The sequence below is a fragment of the Phasianus colchicus genome, chromosome 6 (assembly GCF_987193195.1).
Source record: "Phasianus colchicus chromosome 6, bPhaCol1.hap1.1, whole genome shotgun sequence".
Lineage (NCBI taxonomy): Eukaryota > Metazoa > Chordata > Aves > Galliformes > Phasianidae > Phasianus > Phasianus colchicus.
Genome location: NC_143441.1, coordinates 38,639,268 through 38,646,535, shown reverse-complemented (window position 1 = coordinate 38,646,535; position 7,268 = coordinate 38,639,268). Strand labels below are relative to the sequence as shown.

General features: G+C 48.7%; 1 long non-coding RNA gene across 1 annotated transcript; it reads left to right on the top strand.

The window, feature by feature from the left end:
* The first annotated feature begins 1,796 nt into the window (after positions 1–1,796).
* Positions 1,797–6,693, top strand: LOC149917552 (uncharacterized). The gene is made up of 3 exons (XR_016467533.1): positions 1,797–1,990; positions 3,112–3,184; positions 5,926–6,693. It is a non-coding gene; the product is annotated as an uncharacterized LOC149917552 (long non-coding RNA).
* The last annotated feature ends 575 nt before the right edge of the window (positions 6,694–7,268 follow it).

Genomic DNA, 7,268 nt, shown 5'->3' with positions numbered 1-7,268 from the left:
TGACCTGACAGATGTTAGCTTGGGTTGGCTGACAGAAGAACGTCGTTCACAGTTGGAGTGGGTTTAAATAGCCTTTCATTACATTTAGTTCACTGCAGAAAATGAAACGTTCCTTCACCTCTGTGTACTCAGCTTTACGCTTTTTGCAAAGGAACGTTACCCCACTGGTATGTCAGGTTTGCTCCTGGCTCACTGCCCTGCTGGCTGGTGTCTGTACCACTCCCTACAGCCCTCGCCAAAGCCTCCTGCCTTGTAGGGCTGCCTCAGTGCCTGCACTGACCATGGGCATGTTCTCCGTGCAGCAGGGCAAAGGCGGCTATTTTAAATGGATGGTCTGGTACTAACAGCTTCACTGTCTGTATTATCCCCGGTTATTCAAGAAGTGAAGTCTTTATGGAGACATACGTCAAGTTTTAACAGCAAACTTTGAGAGAGACTTGCATAATTGACACAGCACTGCAATTTACACTATGAGAAGACAACCAAATGACCATTTCCTCAGATCTCTCTTGTGCTGGTGGGGCTTTTCGTAACAAGGGAAGGAGCACTGAGGGTTTGGAAACATTCATTGCCTTCAAGAGTTTTGCTCATCAGTTTGTTCAGTTTCCTTCTAGCTTTAGCTCAATAGAGATATTTTTAAAACAAAAAAAACTCACCTCCACAGGGATCAGTGATGAATAATACGTAGAAAAATTTAGCAACAAATATTTGCAGACAATTATGCTTTGTTTTCCTCTTTGGGGAATTTACTACCACTGATGATCTATATAACAGCAAAAGCTGAGACACAATGGAGGAAAAGTCAATATAGGATGGTACAGGTAGTAAAACTAATGGGGAAAAGCTGAACAGAAGCATAGATGTCTGTTAAACCAGACAAGGAAGGAAAAAAAAAATATAATAATCAGAAATTGTGTGGGAGTAACTTTCTGTAATACCAATGAATATAATCCACTACTACTTTTGAAGCAATACAGATTTGCAAGCAAATCCAAGTTTCTTCCTTTTTTTTTTTCTTAACACCTTTATTTTTCTAGACACGTGGAATTTCCAGGCTGTATAAACGTGCTTGGCTGAGCCTCCTACTATGTTTTTTTTGGGACAGACACAGTGACTGGAGCACGGTTGTTCACAGCTCAGTGCTGGGTCTGGCTCCTGTCATCCCTGGAACAGGAGAAGGCTGTGTCAGTTTATGAGGCATTCTTCTGCTGGCTGCAGAGCATCACCTGGGTGGAGAGCAAGCTCAGCTAAACCCCCTTCCCCAGGTTCAAAGGGCAACAGCTGGTGAGGACAGACTCTCCTGTATGCATAGACGCTGGCTGAGGTGCAGCCAGGCACTCCAGCTTGGGAAAGAAGGGCACTCCTGGGATTGAGCAGAGGCCCATTCATCGCTCTGCAGCAAGAAAGGATTGCTCCAAATGTGCAGAAGCAGCAAAATGTCCCAAGAGTTAATGAAGGGAATCATAAAATCATAGTGTCATCAAGGTTGGAAAAGACCTCTCAGACAATCTAGTCCAACCATCAAGCCATCACCACCATGCCCACTAATCTATGTCACATCTCCCCTTTTCTTGAAAACCTCCAGAGAGGACAACAGGACCTCCATGCTCTGGTGTGCTTGGTGGCTTCTTGTCCACTGTGCCCTAGGGAAAAGCCTGGAAGAGAACAGATGCTTTCTGATGAGCTGTAAGCATACACAAAGGGCGTCCAGGAAAAAGTCTCTCCAAAAGGAAAACCTGGAAATAGAACAGAAAAGGGAAGTGGCTGGGGGTTTGGGGAAGCAGGGAGGGAGGGAGGCACCAGCACAACCAGATGTTGCTGTGGCTGTCCCCGGTGTCAGGGAGCAGTGTGGCTGGGGCTCACACTGCTGTCCCTGCAGCTGCACCCACATTTGGGTGCGGAGTGTGGAGTTCCCAATGGACACAGACAAGGCAGCAAAAATAACTCCTGAAAGAATGAACTGTGTCCCGACCATTGTTTTAACATTTAGGTAAGTCTAATCTGCAGCTGGAAAGGGCAAGATATTTTTGTCAGGGCTTTCTGTAAAGTTAGAGGAAAAATAAGGGTAGGGTTTGGGAAGCTGTGACGATCTGAGGATGATGGGAAGGAGAGAAGACTCCGCTTGATACAACATTTTGGTGATTATGTTGTGTTTTTGTAGTTTGTCAGAGATGAGTGAAGGTAGCTGGAATTGCTGACTGCTGGAGTGAGTCTCATCTGACCAAAAGTAGACATATTTAGGCTTCTTTAGACTCCCTCCAAAGTCAGTGCAGACCATTAAGTGCTTTGGGATGCAATTCTCCTTCTGCTGAAGCAGAGATCTAAACCGGGTCACAAAGACTGTACTATCAAAGCACCTGATTCTTCAGCTGAGCATAAGCAGAACCTGCAGTGAGCTGCCCTGCTGAGACATTCACTGCAGGTAGCTGAGTGAAGGCAGCGTGGAGTCCACCATTAATGATGACCAGGGAGTTCATCGGTCTGGAGAACAGCGCAGTCAGATTTGGAGCTGGAAACTGAAGCAGAGGGATTTTAGATGAAAAGGAAGATATTTTAGAGCAATGTTAACTAAACACTAGAACTGTTTAGTGTAGGCTGGGGTAGATTTCCAAACCCCAGAAATTTACCTATATTTCATCTTTAAACAGAAATATTTCTGTTCTAAAGCAAACTAATTCAAGGAACATCTGGCTGGGGGTGCATGTGAAGTGAGAGTAAATGTTTATAACAGCCTCTTCCGACTTCAATATTCTGCGAATCTAAATGGCAAACTGAGGACAGATTTCACCAGCTTCAGTGTCTTTCTTCCAGTTTGCCAGTTGCCTCATGGCAGCAATGGGAAGTGGATGTGATAGTCATTAGTCATGCTGAGCAGGGCTCTATATTCCTGCCACTCCTTCACCAGGGCTGGCAGCAAGAGAGAAATGTCACTTTGATTGCATGTTCCAGGCTGCACCAGGTAAGCAATCATTTTGAAAGGGGAGCGACTGAGATCAGTCAGGGTTTCGCCCCAGAGAATAAAGCGGGATACAGTTGAACCTGGGATGTTGTGGCAGTCCTGGAGAATGGATATCTTCTGGTCTGACCCAGCACCTTTTCCTTCCCATGTAGGTATGCAGGAGTAGCACAGAGCTGGACTGGGAAAAAGGCTGGAATCATCTTTGCAGAAGGTCAGCCAAACAATGTAGGTTGGGTTTTTCCTTTCTTCTGCCTTTTGATTTTTGCTGTCATTGTTTAACTGGGGAGACGTTTCACAGATACTTTTTCACCTCGTGTGTGTATGAGCACACATACCTCTGGCATAAAGCCTTCTATGTGAACAAGCTGTGGGGCAGGAGGGCTAGTGTTCTTCCAGTGTCCAACAGGAGGGGCTGCTCAGAGCCCTTTGGAAAGACTCTGGGGCTCTCTCACAGACACACAGCTCTTCCAGGAGTGTGATACAATGGGCTGTTCACACAGGGGCCAGCTAAGAACACCCCAAGCCACAGGTCCGAGTGCTAAGCACACCTTCCCATGCACTGTCTCATTTCTCTTGCCCCTCCAGTGGTCCATCTGACACTCACCACAGCCCTTGCCATGACCCAACCTCCTCACACCATTTTTTTACTCACTGCTGTTGGCTTTGTCATTTTGAGACACCAAAGCTGCATGTTAATAAGAACTATTTAATCTCTAAGTCTCTTCCTTTTTTCATGTGTAAAGAACAAATCCTTTTTGAGAGGACATACTAAATATTTAATGTTATGCTACAGTTGATCTTCACCAGAAGTATCAAAGAAGGTATTTGGGAAATCTTAGGCTTAGTTAATTTAATAGTTGTCTTTTTTTTTTTTTTTTTTTTTTTCTCCTTAAGAAACAGAGGGGAAAATGAGTCAAGGGAAGCACTATGGTGTATGATGAATGGAAAATATCCTGCAGGGCATCTCCAAAACATGTGAAGTGTTGCTGTTGGCCACCTCCCTGTGGGCTCTGTGTCACAGTGCCTGGCACAACACCAGCACCCGGAACAATACCACCCATCACCTAGCACAGCACCACCACTTGGCACAACACCAACACCTGGCACAACACCATGACCTGGCACAAAACCAACACCTGGCACAACCCCATCACCTGGCACTGCACCAATATCTGGTAGAACATGATCACCTGGCACGACACCATCTAGTACAACACCAGCATCTGGTACAAAAACAACACCTGGCACAACACCAGCACCTGGCACAGTGCCATCACCTGATACTGCACCAGCACCTGGTACAACACCAGCACCTGGCACAACAGCAGCAATTGGCAGGGTGAGCAATTGGCTCAGCTGGGCCACAGTTGTGGCAAACACTGGGCATCAGAGCAAACTCAAAACTTAGAAAATGAGAAGCGTTAGAACTCAGTATGGAAAAGAGAGGACAGATTTAGACCTGCTGGGAATGGCACTTCTCGGTGATGGGATACAACCTCCCCTCCTGCTATCTGCTGAGAAAGTGAGCTTACTGCAAACCTCTGCCTGGGTCCTTATCTGGCTGACGCTGGGCGTTCACTCCCTCGCAGCAATAGCAATCCTGGTGCTGCTCCTCCCTCTCCTCTCCGAGTCTGTAGAGACTGCACAGAGCTGCACAGCCTCACTTGCACTGATGTGAAGGAGGCTGGAAAGCCTCGCAGGGCAGATAGGGAGGGTGGGGTGGCAGAAAGACATCCCTGAGTTATCCCATGCACTGTGACGAGCCCCATCACCATCCTGTGGGAGGCAGCGCCAACAGCCTGCAATCAGAGAAGAAAGAGCAGTCACTGTCCAAATGCTTAGAGAAGTGGCCCAGCTAAAGAGATACTGAGCTTGAGCAGTTTAAATAAAATAAAATATTTATATTAAAGACATCAGCAAAGGGATGATATCAGATGGAAGTTGTTCACTGAGAGGGCACTGAGGCACTGGCACAGCTGCCCAGAGAAGCTGTCGGTGCCCCATCCGTGGAGGCACTCGAGGCGAGGCTGGATGGGGCCCTGGGCAGCCTGAACTGGGTGCCTGATATAGCAGTTGGCAACTCTGCTCACAGCAGGGAGGTTGGAACTAGACAGACTCTGAGATCTCTTTCACCTCAAGCCATTCTATGAAAATTTTCAGAAAATCATGAGTAAACCAGCCTGAAAGGGAACTTGGACCTTCTGGCTTGAACCCTTTGAGGGAGTCTTTCCTGCAGAGTGAGGAGCAGAGGGACATTCTGAGGCACAGCACTCTGCACCCAGCCCTGAAGCTCACCCTTGGCTGTTCCCTTGTGATGGAGAGGGGTTGATGTTGGCAGAAGCCTGCTTCTCTGTGGAACGCAGCCCTGAGCTGCACAGCAGGATTACTTTCTGGAAGATTTTGCTGTGTGTCAAGTGAACAGGAGCATAAAAATACTTTCTAACCACTAATGAGAAACCCAGCAATCCCTGTAGTCAATGAACCACAGAGGTCAGAGATAAGAAAGATCAGTGAAATTAGGTCAGTTGAAGCATCCCTGTACCAGTGCCAGAAAACCTTAAAGGACTGTTTGTAAAGCAGGCGTGCACATTTCAAAGAGCACAGTGGATGTAAGGTGCCTGAGTGGCCCCTCCAGCAAAGGCAACCCAAAGGCACTGACAGCCCCAGATGCAGCACAACCCAAGCAGCTGTGAGCAGGAGCTGCCAGCCCCCCACCTCCTGCCAGCTGGGTTGCAGTCAGGATGAGACCCCATTTCCAGATTTTATCTTGGTTTGTAGGAAATGAGGTCTCAGCAGCTCTGAGAAGTGACAAGGGAAGGAAAGGCCTGTGTACAGCATCGTAGTGCTGCTACTCTGCTTTCCAGCTTCCTTGCAACCGTCTGCTGGAGGGGGAATAGATGTCTCTGGGGAATAATGAAGCTATTCATTGCCTCTTCCTATTTACCATGTGGTCCTCTTCTCCTCAGCCCTAAAATCTTTCTTAGCCACGGCCACGGCTTGGGAGATGCTGAGGCTGAGCCTGACTTGTGCCCCTCCAGCTGACATCACTTCAGACCTCTCCCTGCAGCACGACTGGATCAGCACACCTGGAGCCACATCGTGGGGACGGGGCATAACAGGCCCTTGCTGGCAGACTGCGTTTTGGAGCTTTTCCTCCTGAGCTTCCTTCCTTCTCCCTCCTTTCTTCCCATGTCTCCATCTGCTGGAGGACCTCGGAGCAGCGATGCCCGGGTTGCATCACCCGGCCACACGCAGGCAGGTGTTTCTGCTGGCTGCAGTCCTGCTGTCTCCACACAGCAAAAGGAATTGCTGGACTCAAGTTTGCTGATGCTTCCCACTCCTATGGGGGCAGAGATGTCAGTCCCATTTAAGTCTGGTGCTCGGGGGAGTAAAATGCATTTTTATTTTTTGTTACAAAAGAGCTTAAAGTAAAACAAATAAATGTGATGGAAAGGGATACAAACTGCATTATTTCTTCAAGATTTTTAATACTTCTCCATTACAAATATTTAAATACCTGTGCTGTGTATATTTTAGATACTTCTAGTCCTCGTTTGCCAGCAGCTGTCTCACACAGAGCCAAGCCAGTGTGCCAGGCCAGGTGTGCACCTCCGCTTGCCGGGGCCGTGTGGTGCCCAGCTGTGTGCACAGCCATCTGCTCCCTGCAGGCCGCTGTGGTGCTGCCACAGTTCAGCCTTGTGCTGTGTCACAGAGCAGTGACCTGCAGCACCAGCACCCCCTTATCAAATGGGCCCTGCTCCGGGACACCTTCTCTCAGGGGTCCTCAGAGTAGATGAAGTTAGAAGGGACCTCTGGGCCCATCTGGCCTAGCCCCAGCTGCAGCAGGGATGCCCATAGCAGGGGTCCCACGCCCAAGCAGATTCTAAAGGTCTCCAAGATGGAGACCCCACAGCATCTCTGAGCTCCTCTTTTCCAGGCTGACTAGTCCCAGCTCTCTCAGACTTTCCTCATTTAAGACATGTTCCAGTCCATCACTGCTGTGGCCCTTTACTGGACTGTCTCAGTTAGCTCTGCCTCTTGCACCGGGGAGCCCAGAACTGGGCACAGTTCTCCTGGTAAGGTCTCAGCAGCGCTGAGCAGAGGGAAGGATCCTCTCCCTGCCCCTGCTGGCACCAGGCTCCTCACTGAGCTGTTCCCCAGCGGCTCATTGCCCTCCTCCGCCCAGCTCACCTGTGAAGCACAGGGCTGCCATCACCGAGCTCGGCCACAGTGGTGTTAAAGGATGGATGATTTCAGGATGCTTCAGTGAACAAAGGAAAACGAGCCAGAGGAGGCTGTTCCCAGCTGC